Genomic DNA, 21,763 nt, shown 5'->3' on the forward strand with positions numbered 1-21,763 from the left:
ATTTTACCAACTCTACCCATTTCACTAGCAATGTTTGAGAGTGCCCATTTCATAAATGGTTTGGAGGGTAAAGGGCCATTCACATTCAGTTTATTAAAAACAAGCAAAAGTTATAGAACAGTAAGAAGCTAGGAAAATTCTAGGACAAGTGGAATAAGGAAACCAAGACAGATAGATAATTAAACAGCAGTTTGCAGCCACCTAGTGAATCCTATCTTCCCTAAACCAAAGACAATTAAGAGTAATTAGCTTGCTCTTCACCTCTCCAACCAAAGGGTAAATAACTTAAACCAGTGGTCGGCAAACTCAGTCAACAGAGCGGCAAACCGCGGCTCGCGAGCCGCATGTGGCTCGCGAGCCGCGGTTTGCCGCTCTGTTGACTAATGAGTTTGCCGACCACTGGACTAGACTAAATGTTACCGTGTAGCTGGAAGCTGTGAGGATTAGGCAATTGTGGCATATTGTGTGCAAAGAGGTAAAGGGTAGTATATGACAGTGGTTGGCAAACTCATTTGCCAACCACTGACTTAAACCACCCTACTTAGGGAGACAGATAACAGAAAGCCAATTAAGTGCCATTTGCCAACCACACCTAAGGACAAATTAAGAGAATAAATTTCATTTTGGTACATCAATATAAAGCTGATGAATAGTCTATTGATCCACCCCTAAAACCTCCCCTAAACACACAGACTTTAAAACCCCTGAAAATGAAGGTCCCAGTGTGCTCTCCCTCCAGGGAGCATTCCTGTGCCATTCCCTGCCCTCCCCCCTCCCCAGCACTTACCCCCTAACCTCTAAGGGCCCCCATGAGACTTGCAACCAAGGGAGCAATAGGCAGAAGCAGTTCATTCCCCGGCTAACTCCCTGAATCTGTCTCCAAGGCCCCCTTTTCTCTGATTTCCCAGTGAGCTAAGGCTCTCCTGTTGATTCTTCTATGTCCTTCCTTGTTTCACTCCCTTAAGTATATTTTTGCTGTGGTTAATAAATTCTTGCTTGCTTTTGTACACTTTTTCTCTTGATTGAAATCTTTCCCTCAAGAACACAGGAACTGAGTTCTCATCGTCTCCCAGGTAACACATCGATTTAATTAAGCATAAGATGAGGGGAAAATCATGGATTTTCCAAGTAGGCCCTAAATGCCATTACAAGTGTCCATATAGGAGAGAAACAGAGGAAGATCAAACACAAAGAAGAGAAGGCCATATGAAAATAGAGGCAGATATTGGAGTGATGCAGGAATGAGCTCAGGAATGGCAGCCAGCAGCCACCAGAAGCTAGAAAAAGCAGGGAACAAATTTTTCTCTAGAGCTTCTTCAGGCATCATGGCACTGCCCAACCTTGACTTTGGACTTCTGGCCTCCAGAACTGTGAGAGAATACATTTCTGTTGTTTTAAGCCACCATCTTTGTAGTAATTTGTTATAGCAGCCAGAGGAAAGGAATACAATGCATCACCCTATTCTCTCAATTAACACTTTAGGACAGGACCCTGGCCATGGCAGTGGGCAGGTGGTGGTGGTGGTGGGGGGGGTTGGCAGGGGCGGGGTGGAGATATTGAGATTTATTAAATAACCACCAGGTGACAGTGCTGTGCAGGGGATCACATAAAAAACAGTTCTGTCACTTCACTTTCTCCCTTTCCCCTTGGGTATCTACTTTCATCACTCCAGCCCACTGACCCAGAAACTTCTTTCTGGCCCAAAAAAGCTTCACACTTGGGCCTCAGACATCGATAGGTAGTTTAGATGATAGATATTAGGTTGAGTATGTCAGGGGTTGGTAAGCAATGAATGGAAAAATCTGCCTTTTAGTACTCTACAAAGCTCCAAGCACTGTCAAACTTTTTGGGGAAAACAACCCAGGATGGATGGCCTTTAGCAAATGGTGAAGTGGACAAAGCTGGTGTCCATTTCTAGCTGCTTCTCTTCAGTTAACCCGAACGCAGACACCCATTGTTCTTTGTGCTCTAGGCCCTTCAATCATGTAACCCATTACGTCTCCTCTTTTGATTGTAATGTCTAAAGCAAGGTGAAAAACTGTGTCCTGGCTAAGTAGATATTTGAAATATGTATTAAAGGTTATGGACAAAAAGGGGCCATATGCTAACCTGACTAGCTCAGGGAAGGCCTTTGTGGTGGCCTTTCAAACTCAGAGACCTAAAGGGATGGTCTGAAATACAAACTTTTCATTACAAAAGCAGTTTATGGTGGGTAGTCATGTCCTAGGCTGGTGTCTTACCTGACAAAGGTCAATCTTTACCTTAACTGAACCTATTGTCTTTTTGCATCTATGATAACATGTTGTTGAAATGTCAAAGTAATTTTCCTTTTCCAGACTCCTCCAAAGCACAGGCACCACTCTGCAAAGACCACAGATCCTCTCATTGTTATTGAGTTAACTGTTGACTGTTAACTATACTGCACTCAACTAAGAAAAAGAAGTATGTCTATCATTTTACTTTTTATCCAATCCCAGATGTTCCCCACCTCCCTAATCTATCACCAATGGATTTCCTGTAACACACTTATGTCTTCTCTTTTGATTGGAATGTATAAAACAAAGTGGGGAAAAAACTGCCATTCTCCAGAGCATTATCTCAATCCATTGAGATTCTGCTTCCCACAATTGTCGACTTTTGGCTCAAATAAACTCACAAAAATTCTTCACAAGTTTGAATGTTTTTTACATTAACAAGGTAAAACCACAGGCTCCAAATGGCATCACTTGTGCTAAAGCCTATGATATCAAACCTAGACTAAATACCTGACCTAATTGCAGTTTCAACCTTCTCCAGAAATATAATCTTAATTAACCAGTCTGGAATTTTCTGGTCAAGCACCAGTAAAGTAATCTATCACAGGGGCCCTCTCCATTGCCCCACCACCACCACCAAAGGAAGAAGAGTCATCTGCATAATAAAACCCTTGCTTTTACCTCCCTTCCCCCAGGAAAATTTCGTGGTCTAAAAATAATCCTTTCTTTTCTTTTGCTAATAGCTCCTTTGCCCCACACTTTTTCCTATAAAAACCTTCCACTTTGTACAACCCCTGTGCGCTCCCTTCTGGTTGCTACGTGGGATACTGCTAATTCTGTGGGAAATACCTATTATTTTCCTATTTGGAGATTTAACTTGTGAGGTGCAAAGCCTAATCACCTGGTTGAGAGTCAGAAGCAGGGCCGCCTTCATAGGTATGTGACCCCATACTGAGAAGGTCCCTGTGCTTGTTTGTTTGTTTTTTACATTTTGAAAAAATAAAACTTTATTAAATCAATAAGTGGATATGTCTTTTTCCAAAGTGAGGCAGTCACAAAGGATAGTAGCAGGTGTGGGTTTGCTGACTTGGCTTTGAGCCTTATGAAACCATTTTCTTTGCTGTTTGTTCCAGCTTCAGTTTTGAATTGATGCCAGGATTGCCAGTGGTGTTCGTTCCAGACCCGGCCAAAAGAGGGCAGCCAGCCTGCACTGGTGCTGGAGCTGTGGTCAAAGTTGGCCCCAACTCTGTCTGGGGGGGAGTTTCTTTAATTTCTGTTTTTCCTTTTCTTTAAGAAAGTCTTCATAAGAGGTTCCTGTTTGTTGGTTCCCAGAGCTGTGTTCCTCATCTTGGACCATCCAGGGTGGTGTAGCACCTGATGACCAATGAATGTCAGAGGTTGTCCTGTCTCCATCCAGTCAAGCTCTGGGGCAGGTGGCAGGTCCAAGTATGAGGGCCACTGTGAGATGGAGGCTACTTACTTGACTGGTTGTCCCTTTCCAGCTTCCAGGTGCCAAAGAGCCCTCTTCTGGGTCTGGCACTGCTTCTTGTTCCACCTCTTGGATATGAGCTGCCATCTCTTTGATCATCCTCTTTTTCCTCATAGGAATCCAAACATTTCACATTGGATTTATTGAATTGTGCATAATCCTGAGGGGAGATGAGAAACTTCTCTTTCATCTGAACCTCCCACCAAAATCAGTTTGTTGCTTTCTTATGCTCTGGGCTGGCCAGGTGCTCCAGCAGCCCCCGGTGCAGCACCGTCAGGTTCCCAAGGCTAAGGTGTGTGCGCACCTCAAGGCTGCAGCACAGGCACCAGAAGCGCCGCTGGTGCTCGGGCACTTACAGCTCCACTTGACAGCCTTGTGGGCGGCCTCCACGGGGCGTGGCCAAAGCCACCTGCAGCTGCCCTCTGCTAACGGCTGTAGACTGTGCCCGGGCCGAAGAACATCTGGTGGCACAGAGTGCAGCGCTGCCCGGCGCCATCAGCCCAGGGTGGGCAAAGGGGACACGAAGTGAATCCTACCAACCCATTGACCCTTCACCCTTAGAGGTGGGGCCTTATTTGTGTTTTTTTTTTAAATATATTTTATTGATTTCAGAAAGGAAGGAAGAGAGAGATAGAAACATCAACGATTAGAGAGAATCCTTGATCAGCTGCCTCCTGCACGCCCCACACTGGGGATGGAGCCTGCAACCCAGGCATGTGTCCTAACAGGGAATCAAACTGTGACCTCCTGGTTCATAGGCCAGTGCTCAACCACTGAGCCATGCCAGCGGGGCCCTGGGATTGGTTTAATACTCTGCCATCTCTATCTTGAAATTATGAGTACTTTTTGGACAAGTGGCCCTGCATTTTCATTTTACACTGGGCTCTGCAATTTATGTAGCTGTTCCTGAGTACACAGATGAGCACTGCTGTTCATCTGGTTTTTTAGAATATGTGTATATAATTTTTTTAAATATATTTTATTGATTTTTTACAGAGAGGAAGGGAGAGGGATAGAGAGCTAGAAACATCAATGAGAGAGAAACATGGATCAGCCACCTCCTGCACACCTCCCACTGGGGATGTGCCCACAACCAAGGTACATGCCCTTGACCAGAATCGAACCTGGGACCCTTCAGTCCGCAGGCCGACGCTCTATCCACTGAGCCAAACCGGTTAGGGCTGTGTATATAATTATTTAATTATATTATTGCAGCAGGAATTAATGCACCAGATTTCCCAGACACGAGTGGGAATGAGGTGGAGTTTCTTGGGGTGCTGTTGAAATAAGCATTTTCAGAAGCCATCATGGGAGGATGGGATGTGGAAGATTTTATTGGTGTGGAGTTACATTTTTCAGGTTCCAAAGTCCCCTGCTCCTTAAGCCAGTCCTGGAAAAGGTGAAGCTGGGAGTTAAGCAGAGCCAGAAATAAGGCCAGTGTCCAGAGCTACCGTTCCATGTTGCAGCCGGGCGTGTTGGTTCAGCATCCAAATTAATTAAAGTTCATTAGTCCATGTGTGAAGTCCATCATGTCCATGGGTTATGTGGGCACAGGGGAGAGCATCTCCCTGCCACAGGAGTCCCAAATGGGAGAAAAAGGAACTTCCTTTGTTTGGAAGTTTATATATTTAGATTTCGCGTTTCGGTGACCATGCCCACTTTGGCCACTGACTCCCTTTCGGGTGTGATTAACAAGCAATCACCTTTCCATGTCACTCAGACATTAATGGGAATGCATCTAACTGAATCTAGTGACAGTCCCTTCCCCCATCAATCATCAGAGAACAGTCTTGGAGAATGTTAAATGCAGCTTTTTGGCAAAGCTTTATAAATTACATAGCTATACTATTTGGCCTTCCCTTTCCTCCTTTCATGTTAAATAATAACCAGGTTATTACAACAGTATCAATATCATCCCAATTTTATTGATTTATTTTAGAGTGAGAGAGGAAGGGAGAAAGAGGGGGAGAGGAAGATGCGGGGGGGAGAGAAACATCAATTTGTTGTTCCACTTATTTGTACAATCATTGGTTAATTCTTTTATGTGCCCTGACCAGGATCAAACCCACAACCTTGGTGTATTGGGACAATGCTCTAACCAACTGAGCTACATGGCCAGGTGTGTATATAATTTAGTCTGTGTTCTAGCATGATTGCCTCATTATTCCAAAAGAGGCAGGATAGTAAGAAGATAGGACAATTCCTTATCAAGTGGAATGGAGAAACTGAGACAGATAGTTAAAAGGCCGAGATATTTACAGCCAGATACAGAAGGTCACCAGGGTGGAAAGCCCCAGGTGCCCAGCAACAGGTAAAACTGGCACCAGACCTCGCCCCCAAGGTGGCCTTTCTTTCCCTAGCATATGCCTGGTCCTGCAGTTTAGACCCCCTGACCTTTCCTCCCTAGAGATAACATCTAGGCCTCAGTTACATTTCAGCTCCAGGCCAAGAAAAGCAGCAAAGCTAGGCAGGTGAGGCCAGAACCAGCTGCAATGATTAATGACCCCGATGCTCTGTCACATGGTTCTTTATTTATTTTTTATTTTTGTCACAAGGTTTGTGGAGACCACAACCCTGAAAAGACAAACCTGAAAAAGTGATGAATATTCTATTGAGATCCTTCCTTAAGACCTCCCCTAAACTCCCAGCCTTTAAAAACCCTCATAATGAAGGTCCCAACATGCACGCTCTCTTCTTCTTTTCCTTCCCCCACAGGCATGCATCTCCTAAACTCTAAGGGACGCCCACAAGACTTGAAACAAGGTTTCCTATACGGCCCAGTGGGTCGGCCTCCCCAGTTAACCTGAGGTGGACACTCTTGGTGCACACCTTTGTGGACTGTGTGTACAGCCTTGTTGTAATTAAGTCTTGATTGTTGTTGGTATCACTGGGAGGAATTGACCTCCAGGCCAGTTGGCTGTAAGGATCAGCTGTGTCTACACTGGGAGAAGTTCGGTGCTGGAGACAGCCTTATAGGATTAGACTTGCCAAATTGCAATAGCCTCTGTGCTCAGCTTGGATGGGGTGGAGTCTCAGGGCGGAGCAGACAGTCTTGGCTTCCCGTCAGCCTTGCCCTTGCACGCACGCACGCGTGCCTTCAGACCTCTGCCTTCCCCAGCTACCGAGTCTCCGCCCGAGAGTCCAGACTCCCCTCACAAGAGCGTGGGTCCCCAGGGGCTCGCCTGGACCTGGGGTCCAGTGCAGTCAGAACTGGGGCTCAGTGCAGTCTAGAGCCTCCGACTCCCTTCCACTAGGGAAAGCTTGTGGCAACCTCCGCAGCCTTTGTGCGCACTGGCACGCGCGCGCCTTCACACCTCTACCTTCCCCAGCTCCCGAGTCTCCGCCATTATCTCTGCTCTGATCTTTATTATTTCCTTCCTTCTTCTTACACTGGGCTTTTCTTGTTGCTCTTTTTCTAACTCTTTGAGTTGTTGGGTTAGGTAATTTATTACCATTGTTTCTTGTTTTTTGCAGTAGGCTTGTAGAGCTTTGAACTTGCTTCTCAAGACTGCTTTCGCTGTGTCCCATAGATTTTGGATTGTAGTGTTTTCATTGTCATTTGTTGCCATGATGTTTTTTATTTCTTCCTTGATCCCTCTGGTAACCCAATCATTGTTTAATAGCATGCTGTTTAGTCTCCATGTGTTTGATTTCTTTGGGTTGTTTTTATTGTAGTGGATTTCCAGTTTTATGCCACTGTGGTCTGAGAAGATGCTTGATATAATTTCTCTCTTCTTGAATTTGAAGAGACAATGTCCCAACATAAGGTCTATCTTTGAAAATGACCCATGTGCACTTGAGAAGAATGTATATTCTGTGGCTTTGGGGTGAAATGTTCTGAAGATGTCAATTAATTCCATGTGGTCTAGTGAGTCATTTAGGATTGATGTTTCTTTGCTGATTTTTTGTTTAGAGGATTTGTCCAATGGTGATAGTGGGGTATTAAAGTCTCCTATTATGATTGTATTGCTGTCAATCTCTCCCTTGATATCCTCCAGGAGTTTTTTTATATATTTGGGTGCTCCTGTATTGGGTGCATATATGTTTACCAGAGTTATTTCTTCTTCTGGATTGCTCCCTTTAGTATTATGAAGTGGCCTTCCTTATCTCTTGTTATGTCCTTCACTTTGAGATAATTTGTCAGATATAAGTATTGCTACCCCAGCTTTTTTTTTTTATTTCCATTCGCCTGAAAAACCTTTTTCCATCCCTTCACCCTCAGTCTGTGTGCGTCTTTTTTTCTGAGGTGGGTTTCTTGTAGACAGCAGATATATGGGTCACGTTTTCTTATCCAATCCGTTACCCCATGTGTTTTGATTGGGGCATTTAATCCATTTACATTTAAAGTAATTATTGATAGGTACTTATTTGTCCCCATTTTTATTCTTTACCCCTGTGTTCCTTCTTCGCATCTTATTTCTTTTTTTTTTTTTTTACAGCAGACCCTTTAGCATTTCTTACATTGCTAGTTTGGTGGTAATAAATTCCCTTAGTCCTTTTTTGTCTGTGAAGCTCCTGATTTCACCTTCAATTTTGATTGATAGCCTTGCTGGGTACAGTATTCTTGGATTCAGACCCTTTCTTTCCATGACTTTGTATATTTCATTCCATTCCCTTCTGGCCTGATGAGTTTCTGTTGAGAAATCAGTTGCTAGTGTGATGGGGGTTCCTTTGTATGTAACTTTCTGTCTCTCTCTTGCTGCTTTTAAGATTCTTTGTCGTTGGTGTTTTTCAATTTAATTATAATGTGCCTTGGCGTCGGTCTTTTGGGGTTCATTTTGCTTGGGACTCTGTGAGCTTCTTGTGTTTGTGTGGGTTTTTTCTTCCCTATATCAGGGAAGTTTTCTGTCATTATTTCTTCAAATAGGTTTTCTATTCCTTGCTCAGTTTCCTTTCCTTCTGGAACCCCTATTATGCGGATGTTGTTTTGTTTCGTGTTGTCCCAAAATTCCCTTAGACTCACCTCCTGCCTTTTAATTTTTTTTCTAGAAGTTGCTCTACTTGGGTATTTTTTCCCATCTTGTCTTCTAGCTCACTGATGCGGTCCTCTGATTCTTCTAGTCTCCTTTTTTTGTAAATATATTTTATTGATTTTTTACAGAGAGGAAGGGAGAGGGATAGAGAGCTAGAAACATCGATGAGAGAGAAACATCGATCAGCTGCCTCCTGCACACCCCCCACTGGGGATGTGCCCTCAACCAAGGTACATGCCCTTGACCAGAATCGAACCCGGGACCCTTCAGTCCGCAGGCCGACGCTCTATCCACTGAGCCAAACCGGTTTCTGCTTCTAGTCTACTCTTGATGCTTTCTATTGAGTTCTTTACAGCATTGATGTCATTTTTTATTTCTTCTTGGTTCTTCTTCATTTCCTCTTGGTTCTTGCTCATATTGTCGAATTTGTCTTCCATTCTTTCAGCCACCTTATGACCCTTTCTCTGAATTCTTTCTCTGGAAGGTTGCTTGCCTCCATTTCGTTTACTTCCTTTTCTGGTGATGCCTGCTTTTCTCTCGTATGCAGGCTGTTTCTTTGTCTCCCTATGGTCTCTCTTCTCTGGATGTCTGGTTATGTATAGTTCTCTCTCTCCTGCGTTGATTTAAAGGCACAAAATACAGCACTACCAGGTACAACACACAAGGCACTGAACAAAAATGTATTCATGATATTAGTAACCTCCAATAAAGGTGACCACCAGAGAAAGGCAAATTAGGGGATAGGAGAGAAAGAAGAAGAGGAAAAAGAAAGAAAGGGGGAAAAAAGGAGTGTCAAAATGAAATTGGGAAAAGGAAAAAAAAAGTAAGAGGGACAAGAAAGAGACTAAGAGAGAAAGGGGAACAAACTATATATATGGGGATAAGACTCCAATAGAACAATCACTAATCCCAGCAAATGCCAGCAACAAGTACCTGGGGATTAATACAAACTACAACACCAACTAATATTGAGTGAGGCAAGGGAAAACAGAAGCACAAAACAAACAAAAAAAATAAACAAACAAAAGAAGAATAAGCAAAACAATCTCACAAAAAAGCATAAAAATTCGATATAATCAACATTCAAGCAAACAACAACAAAAGGACAGAGAGAAAAACAATTTTTTGGATAGTTAAGACAGCGAAGAGAGAGGTGTGTAAGGACTTGGAGCAGGAGATTGGAAATTACATATGTAAGTAGGGTGAAATTTTAACAGGGGTAAAAGAAAGAATAGGGAAAATCTAAAGCAGGAAAGGGGTAAGATAAACAGGACACCGAAAAGGGGAAGGTTAGGAAGAGTGTGATGGCATAAAGGTAGAGTTGAGATAAAGTAAAAAGATGCTAAAGGAAAGATGAAAATAGAATGTAGAACACTAATCCCAAAGTAAAATGAAGAGAAAATAAAATGACACTTAAAAAAAAAGATAAAATAACAGTAGTAATAATACGGATTGAAAATAAAAATGTAATAATTAAAAAAGTAAAATGAAGTGAGGAAAAAAGAAAAAAAATTAGTTTCTCGAGTTAAAGGTGCAAAAAAATAAAAAAGTAAAAAAAATAAAATAAAATGTGGAATAGTGAAGGTCATTCACTTCCTCTGTTGTTCTGTTTGGCACGCCTGTTTCTCAGTCCAGACAGTATTGTAGTTCCCTGCGTTCCACTGCTCTTCCGTGTTGTAAGCCAGTCCTGATTTTAAGCAGGCGGTGTGTCTTAATTTCTTGTATTCCTTTATTTTTGATTACACAAGAGTCAATTTGTGATTCAGCCCCTGGGTGGCAGTGTTTCTGGATTGACTTCCGGGTCTATCTATGGCCTCTCTAGGCAGTGTTAGAGCCTTTTTTCCCTGTGGCACTCACTACTGGTTTGTGGGAGTGGGCTGCCTCAGAGCTGGCTCTCCCATGGTCACTCCCTGCTCCGATCCCCAGGTTCCAGAAAAACAACTTTTCCCTGCAGTCTCCCAGGGTGTCCCCAACTGGGTGATCCTATGTATTGGGCTTAGTAATCAGAAGCAAGGATTTCAAGAGGAAAAAGCCCAAGTGTGCGAACAATGGGTCTGCGCGTAAGTCTAGGCAGCCGGAACACCTTTGAAATTCTTAGGCTGTCCCTGCAAGTCAGATCAAAATGGGTTGCTTTTTAGAGATCCCTTCTGTTAGCAGCTCTGAGGACCCCCTTCCACATTCACGGATCATGCCAGCCCCAACAGCCACGGATTTTTCTAGGCTCAGACTTCCCTGGTCCTCCAGCTCCCGCAAAATGCGCGTTCCTCTCTCCCGCCGGGAACAGAGACCTCACCTTATCCCAGGCGAAATCTGACCTTTCCGTGGTGGAGTGTAGAGCTCCTCTGAATCCACGTGTTTGCGCCAACTGGGGACCGGTGTTCTGGGGCTCGCAGCTGTTCGGTGGGTGCGGCAGTTGTGGATTCTCAGGCTTCCGATATGCTCCACTTTCCCATTCAAGATGGCGCAGACTCCTCGTCGGATCCCGCAGCTCCGGGAGGGAACCCAGCCATAGTGGGGGCTGTCAGGTCAGGGGAACCCTGTCCAGCAGTCCCCCACATTCTTCTGGAGGTTTGCTGTCCCTTAACTTGCCAACAAACACTTCTCGTGCGACCCTCAACTGTTCTTTGTTTCTACTCTTAGACAAGGCTCGGCACACGTCTGTCTATACCACCGCCATTTTTCCCCCCCTCCATCATTTTACTTTTTATCGAATCCCAGAGGTTTCCCTCTCCCCCGCCCCGCCCTTTGCTTTCTCCCACCTCCCTAATCTATCACCAATGGATTTCATGTAACCCACTTACGTCTCCTCCTTTGAATGTGATGCATAAAATAATGCTATTTCCCAGAGCATTATCCCAGTCCATTGAGATTCTGCTTCCCAGCAAATGTCGACAGTTTGGCTCAAATAAACTCACAAAAATTCATTACAGGTTTGAATGTTTTTACATTAACAACCCTTTCCATGGTATTGTACCCTTCACATCAAACACTATCATTTCAAGGAATCCTATACTGCTATTGACTGCTTTGCTTCAATAATCTTAGTCTCCTAGTCATTTCATTACAGGATCATTTATAATGTTTTGTTTTGTTTTTCCTGCTGTGGAAGAATCAGGAGAATGAGAACTATAGCTTCCTCCATTCAAAGGGAACATGTTCCTATGTTTGCTGAAATTGAATACAACCTCTCTTCCTGTCTTAGTTCACTGATGAGATCACATTAGGTGTGTGTGTGTGTGTGTGTGTGTGTGTGTGTGTGTTTAGTGGGGATGGGGGCAGAACATGAAAAGTGAAGATTACCCAAGACTTACTGAACAAAGATTGTGAGTTTGATGCCTGTTGTGCACAGACAAGCCAAAAGTCTAATAGAAAGAGATTTATTCATAAGGCCAGATAAATGAGGAGACCAGAGACTAAGCTCAAATTAGTCTCCCAGAACAAAGGCTTGGGATGAGTTTTTAGAGGTTATACATATTTATGAATTCTACTTCAGGGGGTCTGATTGAGTAGTCTTGAAACTAAGCCATCTGAAGTTAGGGATGTGGAAGGGGCTACAGAGAACAGAAATTCCAATCTGGTGGAATTTGATTTATCAGCCCTATGTGTGTCCAAATTTGGTCCCTGTACCAGATCTTCCTTATTGACTGACCCCTTGAGTCATAATAGGCTCTGGGTACTAAAAGTAGCATCTCTGCTACTTGAGTTCTATGAATGGTTCCACTGTGCTCTCGAGGTTAGCTTAGAGTTATTTAGCTATTAACTGCTCCTGCTCAAGCCTCTGGGACCAGTATGATCTAGCTTGACCTGATGGTCTCCAGAGCTCTGTAAAGAGGCCTGTTGTTATCTCCTGAAAGACACTTAAAAGAAAAAACAACAACTATGGTTTCAATGTTAGGGCCCAGTTTCAAGACTAGGAAAAGAAGAGAGGTCTGCTGTTTCCTTGAGTGGTGGGATCCAAGACCCAATCCTTCTTCATGGAGGTGATATACTTCAGGAAGCAATGGCTGTGTCCTATTTCAGCAAAAAATGCAATGCTAACTTGGATGAAAGGGGCCACATGCTAACCTGACAAGCTCAGAGGGGGCCTGCATGGCAGTCTTGCAAACTCAGAGAGCTAAAGTAACCACAAAGGATGGTCTGATATTAAACTTAACTAAAAGCAGTTATGGTGGGCAGTTACATGCTAGGCCAGTATCTTCACTGACAAGGTCAACCTTTACCTTAACTGAGCCTATCTGTCTTTTTGCATCTATAACATACCCTTGAAGTGTCTGGGTAACTTGTAACTTCCCTTTTTCTGGACCCCTTGGGTCACAACTTAAGGTACCGGGTGCCAGGACAGATACCACAAATTCCTTCATTATCATGTTAATTGTTCCTGCACCCACCTAAGTATGTGTCTATCATTTTACTTTTTATCCAATCCCAGGGGTTTCCCCACTTTGCTTTATCCCACCTCCTTAATCTATCACCAATGGATTTCATGTAACCCACCTATGTCCCTTTGATTGTAATGTATAAATAAAGATGTAACCCGCCATTCTCCAGAGCATTATCTCAATTCATTGAGGTTCTGCTTCCCGGCATATGTCGACAGTTTGGCTCAAATAAACTCACAAAAATTCTTTACAGGTTTCAATGTTTTTTTTACATTAACACTAAGAATAGCTCAGAGGCAGAAGAGCCCTTTGAGGGCTGGATTCCAAAGATCCAGCTTGGACAATGGGTATACAAGTGATAATTATTGTGGACCAAAGACTGGAAAAACTACCTTAACTTTTTTATGGCAGGATACAAAAAAAAGGGGGGGGCAGTCAGTTTTAGTTTTTATTCCTGGACACTTCTTTTCTACAAAAGTCCTCCACTTTGCCCGGCTGGTGTGGCTCAGCGGTTGAGCATTGACCCAGGAACCAAGAGGTTGCCAGTTCGATTCCCAGTCAGATCCCCAGTAGGGGATGTGCAGGAGGCAGCCAATTGATGATGTTTCTCTTTCTTTTTTTTTTAATATATATATATATATATTATTGATTTTTTACAGAGAGGAAGGGAGAGGGATAGAGAGTTAGAAACATCGATGAGAGAGAAACATCGATCAGCTGCCTCCTGCACACCCCCTACTGGGGATGTGCCCACAACCAAGGTACATGCCCTTGACCGGAATCGAACCTGGGACGTTTCAGTCCACAGGCCGACGCTCTATCCACTGAGCCAAACTGGTTAGGGCTGATGTTTCTCTTTCATTGATGTTTTTATGTCTCTCTCCCTCTCCCTTCCTCTCTCTCTAAAAATCAATAAAAACATATTTTTTACAAAGTCCTCCATTTTTTTCTTAATATATTTTTATTGATTTCAGAGAGGAAGGGAGAGGGAGAGAGAGATAGAAACATCGATGAGAGAGAATCATTGATCAGCTACCTCCTACACACCCCCACTGGGGATCAAGCCTGCAACCTAAGCATGTACCCTGACCGGAAAGTGAATTGTGACCTCTTGGTTCATAGGTCAATGCTCAACCACTGAGCCATGCTGGCCTGCTCTTTTTTTCTTTATGCAAGAACACAAGGAGTTAGTGGGTAAGGGTGAGAAACCCATAATGACTTGGGATTGAATTTCCAGCTAGACTTACAGAACAGGGCCTAAAAATCAGATAGCATTTGATTTAAAGTAAATTAAGTAATGTGATATTTCTTCCATGTCCCATATGATAGTTGCAAATTATTTCCTGCTACAATGTAATATTTAAACCATGAACATCCAGCTGATGACATAATTTCTCACACAAATGTCCTTAGGTGTTTATTTTTTTACATTTTTTTCAAATATTCATTGATTTGTATGCAATTCAGGAGACTAGGAAATGTTTGAGTACACCTTCAAAGATAAAAAAGGATCAGTGAAATATAAGATACTAGAGGCCTGGTGCATGAAATTTGTGCACGGAGGGAGGGGAGTTCCTCAGCCCAGCCTGCACCCTCTCCAATCGGTGACCCCTCGGGGGATGTCCAATTGCCAGTTTAGACCTGATCCCACAGGGCCTGGAACCAGCAGTCAGACATCCCTCTCGCAATCCAGGACCACTGGCTCCTAACCATTCGCCTGCCTCCCTGCCAGATCACCCCTAACCGCCTCTGCCTGCCAGCCTGATCGCCCCCTAACTGCCCTCCCCTGCTGGCCTGATCGCCCCTAACCACCTCTGCCTCGGCCCTGCCACCATGGCTTTGTCTTGAAGATGTCTGGTCTAATTAGCATATTACCCTTTTATTAGTATAGACTAGAGGCCCTTGTAGGTAATTAACTGTTTTTCTCTTGCTGCTTTTAATATTCTCTCTTTGTCTTTTGCCCTTGGCATTTTAATTATGATGTATCTTGGTGTGGTCCTCTTTGGATTCCTTTTGTTTGGGGTTCTGTGCGCTTCCTGGACTTGTAAGTCTATTTCTTTCACCAGGTGGGGGAAGTTTTCAGTCATTATTTCTTCAAGTAGGTTTTCAATATCTTGCTCTCTCTCTTCTTCTGGCATCCCCATAATTCTGATGTTGGTATGCTTGAAGTTGTCCCTGAGGCTTCTTACACTATCTTCAATTTTTTTGATTTTTTTTTCTTTTTGCTTTTTCAGTTGAGTGTTTTTTGCTTCTTTGTATTTCAATTCTTTGACTTGATTCTTGTGTTCCTCTAGTCTGTTGTTGGGTCTCTGTATAATATTTTTTATTTCAGTCAGTGTATGTTTAATTTCTAGTTGGTCCTTTTTCATATCTTCGAGGGTCTTCTTATATATTTATCGGCCTTTTCTAGGATATTCTTGAAAAGCCTTATAACCATGGTTTTGAATTCTATATCCAGTTGTTTGTTTTCCTGCATTTCTTTCGTTTGTGATCTGTTTCTTTGACACCGCATTTTCATTGCTTCCCTGAGTTGGTAGGGTAGCTTTGTGTGCTAGATTTCCTATTTGGCCCAGTGGGTCGGCCTCCCCAGTTAACCTGAGGTGGATACTCTTGGTGCACCCCTTTGTGGACTGTGTGTACAGCCTTGTTGTAGTTAAGTCTTGATTGTTGTTGGTATCACTGGGAGTAATTGACCTCCAGGCCATTTGGCTGTGAGGATCAGCTGTGTCTACGCTGGGAGAAGTTCAGTGCTGGAGACAGCCTTATAGGATTAGCCTTGCCAAATTGCAAAAGCCTCTGTGCTCAACTTGGATGGGGTGGAGTCTCAGGGTGGAGCAGACAGTCTTGGCTTCCCATCAGCCTTGCCCTTCCACGCGCGCGTGCCTCCAGACCTCTGCCTTCCCCAGCTCACGAGTCTCCACCCGAGAGTCCAGATTCCCCCCACAAGAGCGTGGGTCCCCAGGGGCTGGCCTGGAACTGGGGTTCAGTGCAGTCAGAACTGGGGTTCAGTGCAGTCAGGAGCTTCCGACTCCCTTCTGCTAGGGAAAGCCTGTGGCAACCTCCACAGTCTTTGTACACACTGGTGTGCGCACCTCCAGACCCCTGCCCACCAGGGCTCCCCCGGGTCTCCCCCAGGTCTCTGACAGACAGACTATCTTAAATGTCAGTAAATATTAGCAAAGGTTTGCTTTGAGACTTTTTGGTCAGGAAATTGCTTGAGCCACCATTGTCTAGACCAGCCGTGGGCAAACTACGGCCCGCGGGCCGGATCCAGCCCGTTCAGCTGTTCTATTCGGCCCGCGGAGCCGAAAGATTGGAAGGTTCTCTTGCTCTCCCCTCCGCTCCTTTACTTTGTATTTATATTAGTTCACTCAAACACTCCATCCATGCTTTTGTTCCGGCCCTCCGGTCCAGTTTAAGAACCCATTGTGGCCCTCGAGTCAAAAAGTTTGCCCACCCCTGGTCTAGACTAAACAATCAGTGCATAGCTTTGGCCCTTGCCAGACCTCAAGGTTCATGAGCCTTCTGCGTTCCTTGTTTATACTTTTCTGATAGTGAAGACAATGGGTAGCTTCCAACATCAGTGTCCTGGGATTTTTTTGTTACTGATTTAAGAAAAGTCATGTCCAAAACATGCTGACCCCTCTTCATTTGTTACAAAGAGTTCTAGATAGGTCCACAGAAGTAAACATTTGGCTACCCCAGTCACTAAAAATTCTGCCCTTCAGCGTCTTTTCTTCAATAAGCTCTTCCTAGAGTCTTAGAGGTAAGGGGAAAACTGGAGAAGGAAGCCAGTAACTAAAGACCAATAAGGAGTGTTGGTACCCTACTACTCCTACAATAGGCTGATCTCCTTTGGTCCCCATGGTCCCTCTTGCTCCAAGAATTGGTAGCACTTTTCCTATAGGACATTCCTTCCTCAGAAATTTGTAGCACTTTTGCCTAATGCAAGGGTCATGGCTCCTAAGCTGGGTGTTGCTTCCAATAAGTATTGCCTGCTACAGAACACTGGTGTGTGTCTGGTGCTTAAAGCATGAAGTCGCTAGAGTCTACACTCCTGTCAGAAATTGCTCTATGAAGTTTGTTTTATCAAAGCTAGGTGATAGTTTTTGCAGCCATCATTGCATTGCTAGTTCATTAAGACTTCTTTCCATGAAGTAAATTGATGTATCCAAACTAGCACTCTCTTAACTCTTGGCCTCTGACTTAAACAGAGAAAAAAAATCTGACTTTTGGAATCTTATACCCAGAATCTTTTTTTTATTTTTTATTGAGGTCTGTAGGTGGTGTTTCTGTTGTTACAGGTTCTTAGAAGGAATACAATTCAATTTATCTGTTTTTCAAAGCAAAATGGGGTTCACTGAAGATACATTACAAACAAGGCATGTGCCAATAGAGAGAGAGAGTGGCCGGGCTGCTTTAGCTCACTGGGGAGTCAGAGAAAAGGAGGCAGGTTGAGGGTGTTCACCCGGAACGAGCTGCCGCTGCCCATTTGCCCTGGTTGCAAGGTTCATGGTGACCCTTAGAGGTTGGGGGATATGTGCCTGTGGAGGAAATGAAGAGTAAAGGGAAAGGGAATGGCATGCCTTGCTCCCTGGAGGTAGAGCCTGCAAGAGACAGAGCATGGCCCCCAACTCCTAGGTTTAAAAGAGGGGTTTTCTAGGTGGAGCCTTTCATTTGCATTCAGGGATGATTGACAAAAACTATCTTTCTCTGGGCATGCCCATAACTTATACAGAAAAACCCACAGGGGGCAGGGTAAAAACCAAAATGCAAATTTTATTATAATTAGTCCAGGGCCTTAGCAAGGTCACATTGGCATTGAGGTCATGTTGCTGGCTCTGAACCTGACTGCTGGCGATTTGCTGGTGGTCTGCTGGGCAATGTTGGTCTGACCCTTGTTCAGGACCCCAGGGCAGGCCTCATCCCAGCCACTCATGTCTAACTTCCTAGTTAACATTTTCCCCCCTCAAGTTATGAGAACCCAATTCATTGGGGACTTTTGGGTAAAGACCACGCTGGTTGCTTCAAGTTGATTGGGGTCATTGTGGGCTTTGGGTTCCCATACTTGCTAGCTGTCAGCTGAGGGAGGTGACTGCCGATGTCCATCCAAGGGCCCCAAATAAGGAGTTTGTCCCATGGGAGTGAGGGCTTGGTATGCTTCAAACAGTAACATTTGGAGCTGTATGGCTGCTATACAAGAATAAATGAATTGTTTTAATTAATTGAGTACCATGGGTCCAAATATTAATAGGAGTATGCCTATGAAAACAGAAGAAAAAAACAGGTTAATAAAGCAATTTATAAACCAGTTTCTGAGTCTGTAAGACTATCAAATTGGTGAAGGCTTAAAGTTTATTTTGCTGGAATTGCTGTACACAGACAGATATGAGCAGGGCAGGGATGATGGGCTAGGTATACAAGGGCATCAGGATGGAAACCCCAGGTGCCTAGGAATGGAAGTCAAATATAGGGTGGGATCTTGCCCCCAAGGTGACCTTTCCTCCCCTAGCATATCGCTGGTCATTAGGTTTGGACTCCCTGACCTTTCCTCCCTAGTGATAATAATCTGCGGTTTTTTTATTGAGCAGCATGCAAGGGTGATTCCTTTCCTGGGTCTTGTCCAGATGGATTTGAAGAATGAATCTAGGGACAAAAGGTAGTTGGTGAGAAGTACAGAAACTTTATTACAAGCAGATACTATCTCTAAAACTATAATCCTAAATTCCTAATCCTAAAACTCTGTCCCTCTTGGCAGAGGGTGGCCACTGCTTTTTTTTTTGTCTTGCAGCATTATAAAGGCTGTGGTTCTTTGTTTGAACATGACCCTTTCTAATTGGTCTCTTCCCCAACTTAGAACCCCCAGGCTTTCCTCATTGGTCATTGTAAGGCCAAAGCCCACATGGTGCCCCCTCTTTATTTTCCCTTATTTTGCAACATTCTTCTATCCTCTGTGAAAATGTTTCCTTTTCCCCTGATATCCTGTGTCTTTTCTTTGTCCTTCATATATTCATCTTATCTGTTCAAGTTGGAGTTACTTTTTGTTTGTTTGTTGTTTGTTTGTTTTTTAAAATATATTTTATTGATTTTTTACAGAGAGGAAGGAAGAGGGATAGAGAGTTAGAAACATCGATGAGAGAGAAACACCGACCAGCTGCCTCCTGCACACCCCCCACTGGGGATATGCCTGCAACCAAGGTACATGCCCTTGACCGGAATCGAACCTGGGACCCTTCAGTCCGCAGGCTGACGCTCTATCCACTGAGCCAAACCGGTTTTGGCTGTTTGTTTGTTTAAAGTATTATATATGCAAGTTGGAGTTACTTTTGATCTACCTATGGTACCTAGCAACCTTATCCTGTCAAGCCTTGAGACTGAAACCCCTGACTTCTCTGCCCAAAAGAGTAAAGTGGCCTCTTTTTGTCTCTTGGTACAGATTTATTACCCCGACTGTTCAGGCCAGAGATATCTCTGTCCTTGGTTTATGGCTGTTCTAATTGTTCAGGCCAAGATTCTTTTATCCTCTCTGGACCCACTCCCTTTCTGTCTTAAACTAGCTAGTTAATCCTTTACAATAAAATCTATGCCTCAGTTGCATTTCAGTTCCAGGCCCAGATAAGAAAAACAAAAAACAAAAAACAACAGCGATGGCTGACATCAGTTGTATTGAATAATGTTCCCCCTGCCCTGGTGCTGGCCAATCAATCAGTGGAGACTGAGACCCTGAGGGAACACACCTGTAAAATTGCTGGATGTTCTATTGAGACCTTTCCCCGGGACTTCCCTTAAAATCTCTGCTTTTAAAACTCAGTACACTTTCCCTCCCAGGCACATTATCATTAGCTTCCTCACTCCTAAGCTCCAAAGGCCCTTCCTTTACCTCCAAAACTCATTTCCTAAGCCCATTTCTTCTAGGAATTACTTCTTTTACCTCTAACTTACCAAATAAATCTCTCTTACAGTTTGGGTCAGGACTTTGAATTCTTTCCTAGCCAGAATCCAAGTACCGAGCTTACTGAACCCAGGTTTGGTCTGACCCCCACCGGTCAGACACATGGTGCCATCCCTGCCGCATACAACAGAATGAAATCAAGCAATGACAATTTAATAGTACAGATGCTGAGATAAAGTCTGAATGGTTGACACTGTATCAGTAGTTCTTAATAATTCCAAGTCAGAGGATGGGGAAAAAAATGAAACAATAGCTTGAAAGGTTAAGGCAACTAGAAGAATTCAGGTACCACTTTAGTTTATTGGTAAAAATAAAACTTTAGAGACAATCAACTGCACTAGAGTCCAATATTCACAATTGGGAAATGTGATTTCCATTGAAACACAATTTTTCTCCCTAAAATCACCCTCATTTTTATCAGAGACTGCATTAAGTGTAGTTTTAATTTGGTCTTATTTGTATAAACACTATAAGAATAGCAATTGATTACATAGGCTTTTAAAAAATTCTTTGCTGGTAAAGAACTAAAATGGTGGCTTAAGTAAATGCCGGTACTCACAACCTCCCACAACCTGACTAAAATACAGTACAAACATGTTTTAGAACAGCCTGAAATCTGGCTGAATGGAAGTCTTACAACTAGGAAAGTAAAGAAGAAAGCACATTGAGACTGGTAGGAGGAGTGGAGGTGTGGAATGGGTTTGTCCGACATCCACATGTGGCATATATTAAACAGGAGGGATATCTCCAAGGCCTCATGTGAAAAGCAGGGAGTCCAAGCCCCACACCGTCCCCCCATCCCAGGGTTCCAGAGCTGGCAAGAGAAGTCCCCATAACTTTGGGCTGTAAAAACCAGTGTGGATTGTGACTGACACAGAGGCTGCTGGAATCCCAGGTATTCCTCTTAAAAGGCTCCCACACGAACTTATACAGTTCAACTTCTTCTGAGTTCCAGTGCCAGGCGGTGGCTTAGGGGGAATCCTGGGACATACAGGGAGGAACTGGACTATTGGGCATCAGGGCGGAAACTCGGAGGCAGCTTTCTTTCAGACTGGGGTGCTCATGGGGGTCATTGTTCCTGTGCTAGCACCTACCCCATCACAGAGCTGACAGGTAGCCATATCTTAGTTTTCATCAGTGTGATCCACACTGTTTGCTCCTCACTGGGGATTCCCTGAGACCCCATCCCATACAATTTGCAGCCCCATCCAAGCTCTTTGCAATAGCTTTTTCATATGAATAGCCTGTCCTGGCTCAGGGTTCAGACTTTGCTAAAATATCTTAAACATGCAACAGCTGCTGTCAGCATGCCCCAAACCTATCAATAAAAGGCCCAAGACCCAGCACTAGCACCAGCCTGCTTTGCTTCACAGCTGGGCCTTGCCAGGGCTCTTCCTAGCCCAATACAAGTAGCATCCATCTGCATATCTCTTTATAGTGTCTGCTGGGTGGCACCAGGCAGTGGCTGACTTGGTACCTTCCAGGAGGCCCCAGAGCCACTGCACCTGGTGGACAGCTTCAGATCATACTGGAGTATAACTCTACACATCCGTAAGCAACATACTCAAGGGGCAGACTCAGTGATCACCAAAGCCCCACTGAAGCAAATCCTGCTCCATAGGGGCATCTCCTGCACAGCAGCTCCTCCATTGTATTCCCAGCTGGTCCTCACAGCCAGTTGGCCTGGGGGGGTCAATTTCTCCCAGTGATGCCAA

At 44.0% G+C, this 21,763-nt stretch overlaps 1 pseudogene across 1 annotated transcript; it reads right to left on the reverse strand.

The window, feature by feature from the left end:
* Positions 1-1,135: 1,135 nt before the first annotated feature.
* Positions 1,136-18,035, reverse strand: LOC308240102 (centrosomal AT-AC splicing factor-like; annotated as a pseudogene). The gene is made up of 3 exons: positions 17,949-18,035; positions 3,343-4,276; positions 1,136-1,277 (listed from the first exon to the last, which is right to left on the reverse strand). The product of its transcript is annotated as a centrosomal AT-AC splicing factor-like (transcript).
* Positions 18,036-21,763: the final 3,728 nt, after the last annotated feature.

The sequence above is a fragment of the Plecotus auritus genome (assembly GCF_963455305.1).
Source record: "Plecotus auritus genome assembly, chromosome: X".
Taxonomy (NCBI): domain Eukaryota; kingdom Metazoa; phylum Chordata; class Mammalia; order Chiroptera; family Vespertilionidae; genus Plecotus; species Plecotus auritus.